General features: G+C 42.1%; 1 protein-coding gene and 1 long non-coding RNA gene across 2 annotated transcripts in view; both read right to left on the reverse strand.

Annotated features, from left to right (window-relative positions):
* Positions 1-1172, reverse strand: part of LOC118410900 — a 1617-nt gene extending 445 nt beyond the window's left edge. Inside the window, exons 1-2 of the long non-coding RNA XR_004830618.1 lie at positions 1046-1172; positions 103-201 (exon numbers count right to left, since the gene is read on the reverse strand). This is a non-coding gene — a long non-coding RNA (uncharacterized LOC118410900). The remainder of the gene's footprint in view (positions 1-102; positions 202-1045) is intronic.
* Positions 1-19918, reverse strand: part of LOC118410875 (organic cation transporter protein-like) — a gene marked incomplete in the record, with an annotated part of 63583 nt that overhangs the window by 17586 nt on the left and 26079 nt on the right.

Genomic DNA, 19918 nt, shown 5'->3' on the forward strand with positions numbered 1-19918 from the left:
TTCATATTTTTCATTCATAACGCCAGTTCAAAATCAATATCATAATTCATTCAAACTTAATGATTTCTAGTCTTCTGCGAGGATACTGACGTATTTACAAACCTGCACATCGTCATTGTGTCCGCCAGATGGCGTCCTGCCCAACATTACAGTTTCCTCACCGCGCTCAGTCCCCGCCATTGTTCTGTTTTGCTTGCTGCACTGCGTACGTATCAGGTACAAGATTAGATCAAGAAAATGAAATTGCGTACCAGACTCGCAAGACCACGATCACACCAATCTACGTACGCTTGTAATGATCAGCAATAGTAAAGCCTAGGATATTGGAGTTTCCTTTTACACAACCAGTACTGTCTGTCATTCGCTTACTTTTATTTTGATTTATTTGTTTTGTTCAAATCAGGTACCCGTTCCATATGAACTGTGTCACATAGAAAAAGAAGAATACACACTAGCTAATAGTCAGTCCGAAGTATATAGAATACAATAGCTTCCCTGTGAATTACGGGAAATTAAAAAAAGGCCTTGTGGATAAGAGTGTGCAGATACTAAGCCACCATTGTAGGTACAGCGCTATAATTATACGCATACTGCAAGTGCCTTAGGCATGCATTGTCTATTATGTCTAGCCATACATTCCTTAACTCTAAATTAGGAATGCAAAAGGGCTAGGGAGACATGTATGTATGTAAATTTTGTATATAGACTTATAGGAATTATAAGGATTCGATGTAAACTATATCTCTGTTATATACTTTGTCTGACCCTTGCCTCTTCCCTCATGACCTCAATGAAAAGCGGCCTCCAGGCCGATTTGACCTTTCATGAATAAATAAAGGTTCAAACAAACAAACAAACAAACAAACAAACCAGTTAATATACACAATTTTTCACGATTCCGTAACATTCGCACAATCGTCGTACGAATTTGATATCGTACGATTTCCAAGCAGACTGTGAAAGAATCAACCACCACTGACAAGGTTCAAGGACAGCCTTTAGGGTTACAAACAACTACATTTTGCACGATAAACGCACAACTTACCCACGATCGCCTTCAATTTGGATTGGTACTGACCGGCGAATTTGAAGTCCTTTACCGCGCGCGTCTCTGGCTCTGTTCTTAGTGCGTCCGATCGGTCCCCTGCGAGACCTGGTTTGAATGTGCTTAAAAGCTGATATGATGGATTGATGTATCCAAAAACTGGACTAACTAGTCTATTTGCTTGTGGTTGCGAAGGCTGGCTTCCGGTGGGCGTTACCAACAAACACTGCATTATTCACCAGACGTGTTAAAAGATACCCTTAACATCACATATTCAATTTTATTACAAAGTCAAAGGAAAGAAAATGCTCCAGTTGAACAAGTATCAAATTGAATATATTTACTCGTATATGTTTGTTTCTTCTTCACAGCCGATGACATTTAAGTGTTGACAGGTAACATAACATGTCTAATTATTATCTCCATATACGGCTTGGCCCCCGGCAAATCAACGAACAAATACCCGTGTCTGTTGTTTCGCAACAATGTCAGTTCGCAACCGTCAGTTCGCAACAAGGCAAGTCTTTTCGCAACAAGGTACAAGTCGTTTTGCATCATTTGAATGTTATTAATCTTGATAGCCTAATAGTATTAGAAATCGTATTCCTAACATAATTATACTCCTTTCGCGTAAAAATTTTACCGGGTGCAAAAGACAACCCCGGCGGCAGAGGAACATGGGGCCGCATGGACCTGACAGCCCGATGATTTTCGTACGCCGGGCGGTACAGTTTCATACGTGCACAGGTAGGAGTATAACTAGAAAGACGAACATTTGCTTGAGAGCAAATACAGCATATTTCATCCATCTACCTCCCCATGCAACAATAGACTATTCCAAAATCACCCATGTGCAAAAATGGAACACTTTGTTTGAGTCACTTCTATTAATGACACTTAATGACACCCAAAAAGGAATCTTACAAAATTCCCAGTGCAAGAATGGACTCTTCCAGTGCACCCCATGTGAATTTTCAAAATAGACCAGTCCAGAAATACTCCCACTGAAAACATGGCCTTTTGATTAAGCAACCCAGTCAAAAGTTGAACTAAGCAAAAAAGGCACGAAAAGGTAAAAATAGACCAGTCCAAAAACACTTCCGCTAGAAATGGAATATTGCATCATCACTTGTCTAAAGCTAAATTTGAAAACATCCCCATGCAAGAATGGACTCTTCTTGCGATACCCCTATGTAAAATGGTGCAGTCCAAAAATACATACGCTAAAATTGGACTTGGACGTAAGTCCCAAAAATGGAATTCAAAAATCACCTCCTCCGTGTAAGAATGGACTCGTCCAGCAAAACCTATGCAGAATTGCAAAATAGACTAGTCATAAAATAACCACACTGAAACACTTTGACATATCAAATCACCAAGGTCCATAAACACATTTTTAAAAAAATGCCCCCCTCTGTGCAAGAATGGACTCTTCCAGTACACCCCATGTAAAATTGCAAAATAGCCCAGTTAAAAAATACTCCCACTGAGACACTTTATATAATCAACAGTCCAAAGATGAATTTAAAAAAAAATGTACCCCCTCCGTGCCAGAAAGGACTCATCCAGATAACACCAGGCTCACTGATCTATTGGCTGCCAATCCCCTTCGGGATGTTGACTCAGGCTATGGGATTGGTTGCCTTTTTAATCAAGTTACTGGTATATATATAGACACATGTTGTCTTCAGGTGGGAGAGGTCAACGACCTTGAGGTCGTTGACCCTCTGGCCATTGGAAAATTACCAAAAAAGTCCCCAAATATATCATTTTGAAGTGGTTTGTGCCAGGAATTATACATGGGTCATTTGAATGAATATCTAGTGCACCTATTTACCAAAATTTAGGTCATTTGGTTATAAGACCAGGGAACAGGAGCCAAAAGCGTACGTTTTTGGTCAAACAATGGCCAAAAAATCCCAAAATTAAGCATTTTGTTGTACTGTATGCCAAAAGTAGTATTAGATCCATGTGCGCATATGTAGATTGCACTCCTGTACCAAATTTCAGGTCATTTGGTTGTAAAATGAGGGTATAGGAGCCAAAAATATAATTTTTTGGGCCAAAAATGTCAAAATTAAGCATTTTGTTGTACCGTATGACAAAACTGTTATTGTATCTTTGTGGGCATATGATCAAGGCACCTCTGTACCAAATTTCAGGTCATTCGGCTGTAATACCAGGGTACAGGGGGGCAAAATGTACATAAAAATTGCAAAAAAACATGAATAAAAGCATTTTAAAGGTAGATATGAAAAAAATGAAAAAAAAAAAAAAAAAAAAAAAAAAACAGCAAAAAACACCTAAGGGTGTTGGTCCACTCTACCCTTGTGCCAAATTTCAAGTCATTCGGGCAAAGAACGACGGAGTTGATTGACTTGATTCTATTTGAAGATTTGACAGGAGAAAGAAAGAAACATTACGAATACAATATATTTCACCATATGGCTGAAATATAATTATGTTAGGAATACGTAAACGATTTCTAATACTATAAGGCTATCAAAATTAATAACATTCAAATGTTGCAAAACGACTTGTACCTTGTTGCGAAAAGACTTTTTATTTGTACATGTTCTGAAAAGACTTGCCTTGTTGCGAACTGACGGTTGCGAACTGACATTGTTGCGAAACAACCGGTAACCCATAATTATATGATAATAACTTGTATTCCTCTAAGACACTGCTTGTAATGTTTTAGTTGCCTCTGTACGGCTCAAAAAGTTTATATTAAGCTAAGGGTACAACCCGCCGTACATGCAAATACGTGCCAAAACGTGGGCAATCTTTTGGGATCCGTAAGTGTTAATACCCCCGTCAAATGATATACGATCTTCGGACGTACTTCGCGATCACAGGAAGGTCGGCTGATTTTAAGATCTTCCGATGGTCTTGTGTATAGATCGTTTTCATGTGACGTCACAGTGGCGTTCGATCGTTCGAACGGCCATGTTGGATGATAAGCTACTCGATCTCCACACTTGTGTTGTTCATGGTGGACCCGTTCTTGGAAAGAAGTTTTTTTTCTATCATTTAGAAACGGGCTTGACGTTTGCCGTCATGGTGCTAACTGCAAGGTTCATTAACACAAGACACAGCCTACTCGCCGTTTCTATCTAACAACACTAGTTACAGTCCATCCCCTTTTCTAAGCTCGATTGAATCACTCTTCTAGCGGCCCGATTTTGTGTACATAAAGACATGTGGTCTTTTAGAAAGTAACACTCTCCTCTTGAGGAAACTAGTTTAAAGAGTCATTTCATGGAATACGGCGCATTTACATTTTATTATTCCAGTTATTTGCACAATGGGCATGTACGTTTCCCACGTTAGTGTTAGTGGTTGAACTTTTACCTCAAGCCAAGCCAAGCTAAGTGGTTAGACCGGTTAGACAGCATTACAAACAGGGTGTAACACGGGCAGGTCATTGCTGCAAGCTTGAAGATCTCTAACGTTGTCAACAATTTTGTCTCACAGTAAAAATATATTTGTCTCAAATATATTTCTACTGTGTAAATTCTAGGTGAAGAAGTGATCGTTGTCTTCTGTCGCTGTGAACAGGGTTTGAAAAGCTTCATACCATGTAAGTTACCACACATGCGCGTAGCTATTATTGTAGAAAACATGTATCGATGTCTCCTGCTGATTAAAACGACCAAACCTTACCCTAAGGGAATTCTTCTGGTTTTCATAATGGCTATACGCTCGAATGTTTGTGTTGTTCTCAGTTTAGCGTATTAGGGGGGGGGGTACAGTAACGTTACGGTGTCAAGGTGATGTACAAATTGATGGGGTAAGGCACTATAGTCCAACTTTGTCGTAGTATGGCTAAACATGGTAATTGTCGGGCTAGGAGAGCGATTGTAGTCAGGTTATGGTTACTTACGACGTAGTTGAGTCAGACCGTATTTCAGGCATTTGGTACATTGTAACTGAGTATTGTGGATATAACGGATGGCAGTTCTTGTTACCATGCAGACGGCACGACGGTTATGATATTTCTAACTCTGGTAGAAATTGACGCTTTTGCCGTCATGTGGATAAAGCATTGCATCTATGTGTCACAATTTGTGTCCTATGGACCTAGGATTTCCCCCAAGAAATGGCCTCATGAGTATTTGTTTTGGAATTTTCGTCACCTTATGGGTACGTTATTTTAATCATGACAACTGTGTTTGTCAGTGATGCTGGGAAATTGAAAAACGTGACGTTTGTCTTTAACTGGCAACCGGATCTTGAAAAACGTTTTTTTTTTTAAATAAGCATTATCATAAACATTAACCATGTTAGCGGCCTACAGAATAGCCTTTTAAAGGACAATTGTAGGACCCACGTGTGTTTGTCTGTTTCCTGATATTTGTGGTCAGCATAACGTTTAACTTTTAGCAAGGAGCTTTTATCAGGCTTTTAGGTAGGCGTGAGGATGAAGAAAGGATGATCAATTTTGGGCCCCTTGGTTTTTGAAAATGGACAGGGAATGGTCATTACCTTCACGTTTTTCTTCAGGAGAATGGCAGGTCGACAGATGGAGCGGACAGGGCGCGCATCAAAACGCTGTTGCCTCGGTGTCGTCATGGTGCTGGTTTTGGGGAGCTTGGTGCTGTACTCTGTTCAGGTACACATCACATGGTTGTGGTGAATGTAATACAATTAGATATATATAAAACAACAACGCCTGACGTTAGTCAATACAGTGGATATCTAAATTGGATACGATTTTAAAAGCTATACATTTTCACATTTCACATTTTTAGTTACAATTGTTAGGATGGAAGTTAGTAGGATGGATCAGCATCAGTTAGTACGAAATCTACGAATTCAGTTTTGTGTGAAAACATATAATCATTTTCTTTTTGTCTTTTACGTACAGGAAAGCTCGTGGAAAGCTCTTCTGAATTTTCTTGCATTCAGGGTCCGTGTCAAACCCATACAATCGTATGCGGAGATTTATATCAAACAACTTAAGTTTTTCTTACAGTCTCACTTCAATGAAACCCTTAAGGTAGGAGACACGTTACGTGTTGTCATCTTGGCTAAAGACAAGAAAGGGATCGTGACCACAAATACCGGCGATTACTTTCGGGTGTCCATTTTTAATCTAAAAACCAAGTGCGGCGCAGTTGGAATCATTACGGAACACCAGAACGGGACGTACACGGCAGCCTTCCGGTTGTTGTGGGCAGGAGAGGCTAGCATATATGTCACACTTGTCCATCCACGTCAGGCTGTTGACGTCATAGAAAGAACTGTTAAGGAACACCCCATCGATAAGATTATGTTTGTGAAACGATACCTCATCGGTGAGGCAAAAATTGACACCAAGTGTAACGCAGACCCGACCGTCTTCAACAACACCTTCCCGGTTTGTGACTACTCCGACCCGCATGCAGGAGCCAGGTGGTACTGTGAGAAAGCCGCCAACATTTCCTGCAACACATCCGGCTACCACGGCATGCTTAGAACGATCGCGAGTGTCAAGCTCATGAAGGATGGAGAGGAAAAATGGTTTGGCAGGTAAATCTGCGTACACACTTTATGTGTCATCTTCAAGAGGGCCGTCTTTTTTTTATCTCAACAAGTTTTTTGGTTTCGAAAGGATAAAAGATGCAAGTTTCTAGGCCCGAGATATTAATATTTTCATTGGAAGTGGTATTTTGTAATTTTTAAAACAAACCAATTTCAAAGCTGTGGGCTTATCATCGAGGAGTGTAAGTTTTCTTTTACTTTGTTCAACAATATTGAGCGGCATTATCATAGTAAACTTCCATTACAGTGGGTTGAACGGCTTGAAGAAGTACATATCTGGATCCCCATCCAAAATCAATGTCAAGAGAGGTAAGACGCAAAATTAATCTTGTTGTCTGAGCGAAAGATAGTGACAAATAGTTACAAAACAGTATGTTTTTCATTTCTATATTCTAATGTAGAGTAACCTTGGGGTTTGAGTACGCTGTTACTGAAACTGTTTAAGAGCCCATTGTGGGTGGATAGATTGCTATTGTCGAAAAGTAGATTAAAAAGAAATGAGTATATTTCCACAAGGAGAACGCCATAGCACTGAATACGAATGATCCTATGCAAAGCTTCTTACCAACAGGGTTGAGTCCTTTGTTGAATCGCACGCGCTGCATGCCGGGACTTCCTACCCAACAGATCTCCGGATTTTATGAAAACGGCGTCTGGAACTCACTAGTCTGTCACAACAGACACTTCTCCAACCAATCAGAATGGAGGACATGTCTGAGGGGAAAGACACTGCATTTCATGGGAGACTCCACCATACGGCAGTGGTACGAACATTTCGTTAAGATACTAAACCTTACCGACAGTACACTTCCAGACGCCATACATCAGACTGGACCTCTGCTTGCTCGTGACACAGTCAACAACATCACCGTAAAGGATCGTTCCCATGGACCACCCCTTCGCTGCGCATGGACCCGCACCTTCCACCTACAGTACGTTGCCAACGTCATCGATGAAATCGAAGGAGGGCCAAACGACGTGGTCGGATTCACTATCTGGGCCCACTTCACCTCCTACTCTGTAGACATCTACAGAGAGAGGATGGAGGCCATCCGAGCTGCGATTCAGCGGCTGCATCAGAGGAGTCCCGAGACACTCGTGGTCATCAAGTCTGCCAACACGCGCATGGGCAATGAGCTTATTGCCGGAGACTGGCTGGCACATCAGTTGGATTTGTTGATGAGAGACATATTTGAGGGAATGAACGTTGTGCTGGTAGATGCCTGGGAAATGACAAACGCGCATTGGCATCGGGACGCTATCCATCCCGCTAGTGACATTATCATCCAAGAACTAGAATATCTGTGTTCTTTTATTTGTCCTCTATAGTGCTGCGATGATATTTTGACTTAACCTTTTACAGTTGTGATTTCTTCTTTACTAGAAAGTAATATTAGAAACTAGACACTCCTTCTTATACAAGATAAAGTCCTTTAGTTCTTCTAAGTATAATTCCAACCGCAAGTGACAGCAACTTTATGATAGAGAATGATTTTTAAAAAAATACTGTTTTCTCTAGGTGGCAAATGATGTACTTTATTTAATCTTGTAAATATGTCACACTATATAACATTTTTTTGGTTTCATAGTCAATGCAAGTGTATAACTGTGTCACAAAAAGTGTTGCTAGATGAAACTAAGTTGCTAGATTTGGTAACAACTACTGTATTGACCGTACCTGCACCTGGACCACTTGCTGCGGTTGCAGCTCTTGCCTGGCATTAAGATCACGCTAGTGCCACGATTTTTGCCTAATGGTTGTGTATATTTGAATAATGTACATTGTTATTGTTGTATATATTATTGTATTGTATATTGTGTTGTACGGGAGGACAGCCTTCAAATGTGCATTTTTGCACCTGTCTTGTCCTCCCTTTCACTATGTGAAAAACCCAAATAAAGAAATAAAGAAATTAAACTAAGATTTTCGAGTCAACACGGAGAATATACTTGAATGATACCAAATATGCTAATGAGGAACTGATTTGCATGATATATGCGAACAGCATGGTAAAACTGCTAAATGATTAATGATAAGAATTTCATACTTGTGACATGTCTATGTTAGTCAATGATGAACATCACCATGCATAAACCATGTAAATATGCACGTCATTTGCATAAAATTTACAAAAGCTCTAAATATTTCATGGAGGTGTGAGGTCGCCGAACTCTAGTTTTGATTTGCTTTCGTATGTGCATTGCATACAGAATGTCAAATATAAACTTTACTAATTATGTGATAGTCTTCACTCGAGAAAATGAAACCGCGCAGCAAACTAACTCATCAACTCAAAGTCCTTTCCTTCCACTTAATATGTATATAATACGTACCTTAAAATAATTTCATCAGGTAGGTAGAACATAGGATATGTTCCGCCCCATCCATAGGTATACAAGGCAATGTACTCTCAGTCTTAATTACCTCACACTTCGTCTGTATTTGTTATGTTAAACAAATTAATAAACTGTCAGAACTGGTAAGATACAAAATGACACCAACAAGGAGGTATACAACAAAGTTATCAGCAAATATAGCAGCTTTTTTTTAGCTAAGGAGATATACGCCTAACCACTATGACTATAACCTCATTTTGGTACGCATGCATCACTACCAAATGGTTGAAAACAGGATAAAAATATGTCATCGTCACATTGTCCTTGATAGGCAGACGTTGCTGAGAAAAGTTTCATTCCCGTTCACACTGTCACTCTACTTCAAAAGCGACGCGTAAGTCTGAAAATAAAGAAATGCCATGTTCAGTTATCTCTGCTGTAAATGCTACAAACAAGGAAACGGTGCTAACAAGTCTCGATATGACTAGAATGCAGTTTCGTTGCTCATACTTAAAATATTCGTAATTTGAAAGGAAGGAAAAGTGATGGCCTTTCACAATATGTATCATGAAAATTAAATATTCCACATATACACACATTAAGACTTGTTTTGATATAATCTATCCGTACCTTGTAATCTTGCATAATCCTGATCAGACTAGACCTCAGTTCCGGAAAAGTCGGCCTGTCTGCAGGAAGTGTCTTCCAGCAACTGGTCATCAGGGTGTAGCTACAGAAGATAATGTGAAAGTGTCATAAGGTTTTTATCTTTTATCCACAATATAAATGACCAATTACATATCAAACATTGTCAGTTCAACCTACAACAAAGACATATGTTCAGTATAATATACATACCCTCGGATTATCATATCTATATTTGTATCCAGAGTCCTTTGAAGTAATGTTCCACCTTAGTATACTTTCCTATTTCTAAACAATGACAGTTCCTCTTAATTAATGCTTCAACTTTAAATCTTCACAAGGCCTGCCCCTTCGATTTAGAATCATTTGCTATATATGTACATTTTCTCTGGGCAACTGCTTGGCTTCTCGAGCCGTCCGCCGTCTTTGATCATGTCCATCATCCTCTTGCCCTTCATCCCCTCATACGGAAGGTTGCCTAGAGAGTAACAGTTGCAATATGATGCAATGTAATTATACATTATGTAGTCTGGAGAGTTGCTGTGTAGACAATATCATGGCGGATAATAAGTTAAGAGTCTGTAGAAAAATAAAGAGACCTACCCAATGCCATGATCTCCCGAAGAAGGACTCAAAAAGACCAGCTGTAATACAATGTAGTCTCAGATGAATACAGGAATGTGTGGAAGAGCATTGACGACATCTACTTCAGGTGTAATGACAATGAAATATATAATGGCCAACATTACTAGTAAACATAGATTTGGTCATAGAAAAGTTGCCCTTTAGACTGTCATAGAGGCATTTAGATATTTCCTCATCTCAGACAGAGGGATAGTACTTACATGTCACTCTGAGTTGTGTACATGTTGTAGAACAGTGACCAGTTTTAAATACATGTATCTTAATTCGTAATCTAGTAACGTATTAGACAGACATTCGCCAGAAAATGGTACATTTTGTAGATTACATAAATGTATTTATTCAAAATAAACTTATTATCAGACGAATCTACCTTGGTGCTCTTGACGTACTCCTTGGCGACCAGATTTTCTCCCAGAAGGATGTTTCTGGCAGCCAAGTCACGATGGACACACTGTAGGGATAACATTTGTTTAACAGATATATTTTAAACGCCTAGAGGCAACTGTGTGGTTTTTACAATTGGTATTGCGAATGCTCCATTTACATATATTGATGATAAGTGTGTGAATGATTGACGTTGGTTCTCTACTCTAAGAAAATATTGCAAGTAGGGTGGTTTACAAGTGGACCGTGCCTGCATGGCAGCTAGGTGGCTCATCCCGTTAGCCACATCAACACCAAACTTGATGAGTTGTTCCATGGGCAGCTGAGAGGGGTACACAGGCTGGTTCTAGTACTCTGAATCTGTGTTATTCTCAAGAGAGTTGTTCTTCAGCCAGTCTTTTTGGCAGCCGTTAGGGGCGTACTCCACGACTACAACGGTCCTGGAGTTTTCAAATGACATATCTACTATATATTGTTTAATAATGTGTTAATTTAAATTTAGTGTCTATACAATATTTCATGGAATACTGTCAATATCATACATGTCTATTCCTATATACTATAAATCCCATACAACATGAATATCAATATCATAACCTAATTCATATTCAGGGCACATTGAAAAGCACATAGAAAAGGCGATATGATACCCCCGGTAAAACAAAACAAACAAACAAACAATATTATCATGTTATGCAAAATATGTTTCATTTTATGTATTAGTCGATCTGTTTATAGGCACGAATTAATCATAGATTACTGGTCGCACTGCATTCATCAAAATCAATTAACAGAAAGAAAGAAGTTTCAGAATTGCAGCTTGACCGTTTCATGTGCATTTACGGGAATAACTTAATTAATAAGCCTTTAAAACACCTACGAGAGGCGGTCAATAAGTAATGCCTCTGACCCATTTTCCATTGCAGGAGATTAATGAAACTTGGCACAGTTATTAGTCTTTTTCTTCATAGGAACCACCCAGAGTTATGCATTTCTCCCATAGTTTGATACTGCTCTGGACACCGTTTTTGTAGGACACCCCAGGTTGGTCTTCCAACAGATGCAGAAGAGGGACGATCAGGTCTGGGAGCTGTTTCCACAGACTTCCGGCCATGTTTGAATTCAGGATGCCAGCGTTTTACAAGGTCATATGATGGGGCATCATCACCATAAGTTTCTTTTACTTCATCAAAAGTCTTCTTTGGTGTGCGTCCTTTCAAATACAAAAACCGGATCACTGCGCGACACTCAACTTGTTCCATTTCACACATGGTCCATTTCGCACCTGACTCAGTTCAAACACCAGTAAATCAGAAACCATAATTAGTTCAGAGCTGTTTTTGCAACATAACCTATAAAGATATGAATCATTACACATACAAAATTTCATCTAGATCAAACGACTGGAAGTGGGTCAGGGACAATACTTATTGACCGCCCCTCGTACCGTCTCTGGTACAAGCTCCAACAAGTGAGATGATGTTGTCATGACGACCCACCGTCACCAGTTGCTCTCCCATCAGGTCTTTCTTGTCACTGTCTGATGCAGAATCTATTAAACAAAATGCAGTTTATAGCCTACAGCATTGATGACAAGAGGACACGCATAGTGGTTTATATTTCAAAGGCACGTACAAAATAGATATCATAGTGTTATGTTTTTTTAATTGCATTATGTCAATAGTTAATACCAATACAACTTGTGCCACATGTACAACACTGCCATACATATTTCTACATCGAGCATGAATGACGAATGATAGGTGATACATTGTATAGATGATACATTGTATATGAAAGAATTCCGACTGTTCATTCAGATACAATGTGTAGGAATATCTCGAAGAAATCCACATTAAACAATATTTGAATCAAAGGTTTATCTATCAGCCTGTCTAGAAGAATGAGAAGGTGGTTTGACCTCTAAGAGTTTTCACAGCTACAGTTGTTGTCACTCCTCGATTGCGGAGTTCTCCAAGTCGCACCTCTCTGAACTGACCGCTACCGAGACGTCTGCCAAGCTTCAATCCAGCCCTTCGGAATCTCCCAGAAATTCAGAGTTGCGACTTGAGATGCCTCAGATGGCTTCATGAAGAAAGAGTGTTTTCCCTGTAACATCTGTCCTTTCATAATCTATGCCTCTATGTATTGTTGATCTATCTATCTATCTATCTATCAATTTATCTACCTGCACATATGATTCGTGGTATGTGTGTGTAAAGTCATCCTTACAGAATCGAGTTTTATTCAATCTGTTTTAACTATAATCATAAAAAGAAGAATCTTGCATGTAAGCTCAAAAAGTCCTAAATATACCTTCTCCTGTTTTAATTCCATCGGAACGCCTTTAAACCTCGCTCTTGGTCTAGCCTTTGGAATGAGGTCCTTCAGTATGACATCATCGAGGTACTTCAGTGCATCTCCATCCACATCGTGATCTGGTAATTGAAAAACAAAAACAACAACAAAACGTTGAGACGGCTCCATTTCATCCTCATCGGTAGGTCCCACCAATACCTCACTTGACCACAACTACAATCTTTTGGGAATTTTTACATAAACTATGATATACCTACTAGATATCAAAGAAAGTATGACACACATACTTTTAAACGCTTTAGCGTTCTCTCCAAACTTGTTCTCTTTCAGATATCTTGTCACATCATCCACAGTTCCGATTTCAGAAAGTCTGCGATAGCACTGAAAAAGATTACAGAACATTTGTACAATTTCGCTGAGAAAATCAAGATACTGTGATACAATCATAACATTGCTATAATGCAACAAAATTCACAAACAAGGATCAACATTGTTTAAACTAGTCGGACTATATATTTTATACATGGGTAACTGGGTCAGAGAGACATGTCTGTTACCGTACGTAAAAAGAAAAGTTCAGTTTATGTACATTTTGAAATTTTAAACACTAACATTGTCACATACCTGTAAAACATAAAACCGGCTCCAGCTGCGAAACTTACAACGACTGCAGCAACCACGGAAAGGATGACGGCAACCAAAGGCAAAACTTCTTCAAGCGCTACAGAATAATTAAGACATTGTGATGAAAACGTTCAGACCTGTATTCACTTGTGGGACCGCGTAGCGCAGTGGGACCGTGCCCCGTGACCGAGAGGTTGCGGGTTCGAATCCGCCTGCCGTGTTACCGATCTTGTGCCCTTGGGAAAGGCACTTTACACGGCTTTCCTCACTATACTCGGGTGAAAATGAGTACCTAGCTTCGGCTCACGGTGATTTACATCATTCACCCGGACGGGAGACCTGGCGCATATGAAAGGGTATGTCACCCCGCAAGGGGCGGTATAACCCCGTCGTGTGTAAACATGTGCGAACATGTGCGATCACGTCGACCGATGATGTATGTTCGTCTGTATCTCTGTGGATCTGCCGCTACCAGCCCAAAGCTGCCTAGGCAGATCCGTGTAATGAGTTGTATCATTGGCAAATAAATAAATAAACACCTGTATTCAACTGGAAGAGACGAGAGAATTGATGTACAATATCCTTTTGCATTAAGAATACAAAATGTTCATCACCTGTGATTATGGGTTTCATGAACACACTGGACGTCTGCGCCTGTAGTTGGACAAGTTTAAATGTATATTATGACATGAGGCTTTCATGTTCTGTTTTATCAATCTAAGTTGATAACCGATAAAAGCAATAGCCTTGAACTATCATGAAATGGTCACTGCGGCTGTAGACATGCATGGTAATTAGAACAGGACATGGATTAGCACATACAGTAGCCATCAAACCCTGTCCTTGGTGCTGAACATGATAATCATTGACAAGGTCACATATATTTGACGGTTCATCCTGACGAAGTCTTCGCAAAACAACAAAGAGCAGTTGGAAGAATCCTTGAAGGTAAAGATAATTGGAAGCACTGATCATTGGATAATGTACAAGATGGCGGACGAGTGCGGTCACGCAACACGAGGTCTCTGGTTCTGATTCTATATTGAAGGTGTTAACGCTACAGGAAGTGAGTTATCGGAACTTTATACTAATTCTATATATACATCGCATATACTGTATATAGTTGGGAGATTTTGAAGACTCTTAGGAGTATTTTAATTGTAAAATGGGTGATCACGCCGAGGACCACGCCAAAACCCACGCCAAGACGCCGAAACGCAAGACCCCGGGTACGAAGTTCTGGAATGTCAACCTGAGCCAACTTCCCGCGGACGAGTATCTTGCCTCCGATTACGAAGACCAAGGTAAATCCCGTTTCTGCGGGGTTAAACTGCGGTCCAAACAGCTGGACAAATGGATCACAGCCCACAAGGACGCTTTCAACGAAACGTTTGAAAGGACCAAGGAGACAACTGTCACCTGGAAAAGCACACCTGGCATTACATGTATGACGGTACAGACCACCACAGCCACAAGGAAGTCAGGTAAAGGTCTTCTCTCTGTACATTTCTATCACAAGAAACACGGATTGATGGTACAAGGGCAATGCACCAAATGGTGGATGAACAGTTTGTATCCTGAACTCTTAGTCAACATAAACGCCCAAGTAGATATGCAGACAAGGTCAACGATCAAAGATGGCGTCCTACGCGCCAGGGACGCCATAGACAACTTTCCTACGGTAACACTAGAATCGACTACACCAAAGCAAGTCTTTAATAGCGGTGTCCATGAAACACCAACTTTGCCCAAGTGCGCCAATCCTCGAAACCTACAAGATCTACAAGCACCCGTAAGTGAAGATATGGAAGAAGAGATACAGATTGTGTTTGATACTAGCGCGAAACATGGCGGGAACATAGAAGTGCCTGTAAGTAGCGATGCGGAAGATCAAGGACCGAGTAGGATTGAAAAACGCGCCAAACAGGTCTCTGATACTAAGAATGGCGAACAAAGTGAGCTTACAACAAAAGTCGTAGATATGCCAAACTTAGCGCGGTTGACTGCGGTTGAGAAATCCCAGAGAATCAGCCATGCTGCTTTTGGCGATTACAGAAACAGTTTGTCGACATGACTCATAATCTCAACGCGCTACGGGATGAGCTGCTTACAAAAGAACGGGAGAGGGAAGAGTCCCAAACCAACATGCTTAAAGAACTGTCCTCTAAAGTTGAAGCAGCACAGAAGTCACTAGAGAGCCACATCAAGAAGGTAGTCAACAAATTACAGACCAACATCTGTCATGTCCAAAAAGATCTAGTGTCGCAAAGAGAGGAGCTAGCGAAAGAAAAAAAAGCGACAGTTCAAGAAATGACAATAGATCGTTTTCATGTGACGTCGCAGTCGCGTTCGAACGTTCGAGCGGCCATGTTGGATGATAAGCTGCTCGATCTCCACACGGCTGTGTGCTGCACGTGGTGGACTTGCTCGTGGAAAGAAGCTTTTTTTTAAATTCGGAAACGGGCTGGATGTTTGCCGTGCTAACTGCGAGTTCCATGGATACAGGATACGGCCTACTCAACGTTTCTGTTTAACAACTTTCCTTACAGTGCACCCTCTTTTAGTTTATTTGACAACATGAGCCCCGGCGCGGAGTTTGCGTTATATAGACTAATGCTATTTTAGCGGGCTGAAAGTTGGTTTCTGGCACGGGGTATGTCATGGACGTAAAGGCCCTGTCACAAAAAAATGTCAGCGAGCTATAAATGATATTTTTAACAGTATGCGCCTGATATTCTGTCAAAAATCAATCAATTTTTAGAAATTATCGGCGATTTTTAGGAATCGGTCTTGTCTATGCTCGCCTGTCACCGAAAACTACCAAATAACTGAAGTTCCAACGGAGATGGTCATTAAAACTGGGCGGTCTCGCTCCGTTCACACAAAAAATGGAAAAAATGGAAGTGTGGCACCTCCGGACACTGCGGCGCGCCACAGCGCTTCGTTTTCGTTTTTACACGGACAAAAAAAGCGCCCTAGGACAGGCGGAAAATATGATTAGACAAAAATAGACAAAAAAACATTCCAGAGAAGTTAGTTAGCTGGGTCGCCAACCATATTCCTCGGTCACCTAACTCCCCTGATATATTATCTGTCTAATTTCTACTAAAGATCCACTACGGCCTACGTCACATTACCCAGGGTGTCCGCACGGTTTCTAACCGATGTAGGCCCCGGCCGGGCTCTGAAGCCGGGTAGACATCGGCTCACATAGTCACAAATCATTTTTTCTTCCCGCGTCCCGATAGAGGTCCCGGGGGGCTCCGGTGGGCATTCCGGTGGCTTTCGTGCAATAGTCGTATGCTTTAACCCTTTATCGCTCGATGTTCGGCAGGCAACCGTGAGCTGCCCTGGGGATGTCCACGGGTACCCCGTAGGGGTCTGGCAGTGGGTCGGCCGATTCACCCCTTGTGGACAACTGTATGGTCCCTGTCGTACGCCACGACCGTCATGTTTCTTTGGGGGGGGGGGGCATTGGTTGGCTCGTCTTCCTTGACTTTTGCATGTGTGCCACGTAGTACTAATACCAGTAGAAGCGGAAAATGCCACTGCACTTCGACCGACAGGATGAGCACATGCCGCTTGCTCAACTCAGGCTGGGGGTGGCGACGGCTCGTCACCGTTTCATCCTTGTTCTTGCTACATGGGTAGTGGAAGAGGAGAGACAAGCGCAACGGCAGTGCCAGGGAAGAAAATGTTGAGTTAGGCTCCGAACCATGTTTTGGGTCTACGATACGCTGATGAGCAAGCTATAAATGCGAGAACATTCTTGCGACTTTAAGTCCTTTGTGCGCCTTATGCGTGTGGGACCTTCCATTGAGAAGAGTACAAAGTGAGTTTTTTTACTGATGATATTTCCCTAATAATTTCCCCACCGGGAGCCCGGTTCATTTTAAGTCCGACTTAAATCCAACCGGGGGCCCGCCCGAGGCCAAAAATAACCCGGCAGCCGCTGGGAGACCAGCAGGACCCCGACCGGAAGAGCCAAAAAACAGTCCGTAAATTACCCGCCAGGGTCCCTATGTGGAAATGTGACCATGGCCCAAATTGTCCTGTTTGATGACCGAGGGACCCCGTCAGCGGCCCTGGCGGTGTTCCGGGATGACACAACGGATGCAATAGTTTGCAATGCAAGAAGGTTGGGCCTGTACCGTCAAGTACTGCCGGGGTGCCGGGCGAGTACCGGGCGAGTACTGTAGGGGACCCTGGCGATGTATTCACGATTAGTTGACGGCTTTGATTCGGCGTATTTTCCTGCCCGGGGCCCGGTTGATTTTAAGTCCGACTTAGAATCAACCGGGGCTCCGCCCGAGCCCCAAAATAGCCCGGCAGCCGCCGGGGGTCTCTCGGGGTCCCGCCCGAAATTGCAACAATTCAGCCCCTAACCTACCCGGCCGGACCCCTTTGTGCAAATGTGACGTTAGCATACCCCGTGGGGCTTGGTTAGTCTGTGTAACACAAACTCCGCTGTCCAGGGCTGTAACTGGTCCCTCCCCGCGGATGTTGGGCGGGCTGCTATAAGTGAAATCTAATCAGGCTAGGGCCTGGTAGAGGCTAAGAATTTCATACGGACCACCCCGTACGAACTTGAATATGTACGCACGTATGGCGACACCCTTACACAATACTATGACAGTCCAGTTCCGTATAACGCATGATTTTAGTACAGAATCGACAAAGTCGGGCTTGTCTTCCACTGAGCTCTGTGCTTGTGTGGCGGCAAGGGAAACTTCTACAAGCTTGTTGGAGCTCCTGTCACCTCCATGCTGACAAATCATGTGCCAAGCATTCTGAGTTTGACTTTTCCGTATCAAGTGCACAGTATGCAGCAGTACCGTCAGCAGCCCTGATTACCTTTAATGCTACTTGTAATCTTGTGAGTAGGGCTTCTATCATAATGGTTCCTTCCTCAGCATAGTCGAGGATGTTCCAATAGTGCTCTCAAATACACGCCGCTGAAAATACAGGAAAAAAAGAAGCGCGCACGAACCTAATCACTATCTCGCTGGCCCCCTCAATCTGCTTGCCTCACGGAGTTTGGGTCGGGGAAGCGCCAAATCTTGCCCCAAGCGGGTAGTGGGGACGGTTGGATAGTGGGGCAGGTATAAAGTTCGTGCGCGCGTGCGGTGGGGAATCGATAGCTAGTCCTCAGTGCACCGCCTCTATGGAAGCAGTTCATGTAGTCCCCGGGTAGGGGCAACGGATGGCCAGGTATTCAGCCATCGAAACCAGCGTTATAGATCGTTGAATGCCGTTTGTTTTAAAGAACATGAATCAACTTTGTCCTGATATCTAACCTTGGCTACATCACTTAATGATTCACAGTATGGAGACAAAACAGCACACTTGAACCTGCCGCAAGTAATTTTGATAGTGCCGTTCTGTGTTCTATTCATCCAGGTTATCATCCAACATGGCGCCCACGCGTGAAGGAACGGTTTTCGAACGTTCTGTGAAAACGATCTATTTTTCGTCGCCTCAAAACTGTCCCTGTCACCTTTAACCCTATTCAGCCGGGGGGGGGGGGCTTTTGAGGCCTGCGCCAACTTCGATGTCCTATAGATCGTTTTCACAATGACGTCACAGTCGCGTTCGAACGTTCGAACGGCCATGTTGGATGATAAGCGGCTCGATCTCCACACGGCAGTGTGTTGCACGTGGTGGACTCGTACGTGGAAAGAAGCCTTTTTTATTCAGAAACGGACTGGATGTTTGCCGTGCTAACTGCGAGTTCCATAAACACAGGATACGGCCTACTCGCCGTTTCTATTCAACAACATTACCTACAGTCCGTCCTCTTTTCAATAACTTGATTAAACCACTCTCCTACCAGCCCACCAACAGTAGCCCTGCCGCGGAGTTTGTGCATGCTTTTTAAAAATTTTTTGGGAGAAAGTTAGTTTCTGGTACAGGGTATGTCATGGACGTATACCATGTTACACGAAAACGTCAGCAAGCTTGTTCTATTTCTTTTTCATAAAACACGGCACGTCGCGTCCTGAGCTGTGAATGATATTTTCACCAGTACTGCCCCCGGTGTTCTGTCGATAATCAAGCGAGGATTAAAAATTGTTTGGCTTGTTCACGAGGAACGAAATTCGAACTTTTTTTTACCCACGATTGTGTAGCTGGTAGAACAAAACAAACTTTACCTAAGGCAAGACAAAACATGTCAATGCGGAACTTACACGTGTTAACGGGCACAATACACCCCTCACGCGCATCTCAATCGTTGTGTCAGTTTTACGCTAGCTCAGCGCGGCCCAGTACGCTTACCTAAAAGTATGAGGTGAGGTGTGTATTGTGCATACGACTGGTATGATCATATGAAGAAAAATGTCAATACGGACCTCATATGGACTTGATATATACGCTCGTGTGACTGCACCGGGA

Source organism: Branchiostoma floridae, chromosome 3 (assembly GCF_000003815.2).
Source record: "Branchiostoma floridae strain S238N-H82 chromosome 3, Bfl_VNyyK, whole genome shotgun sequence".
Classification (NCBI taxonomy): Eukaryota; Metazoa; Chordata; class Leptocardii; order Amphioxiformes; family Branchiostomatidae; genus Branchiostoma; species Branchiostoma floridae.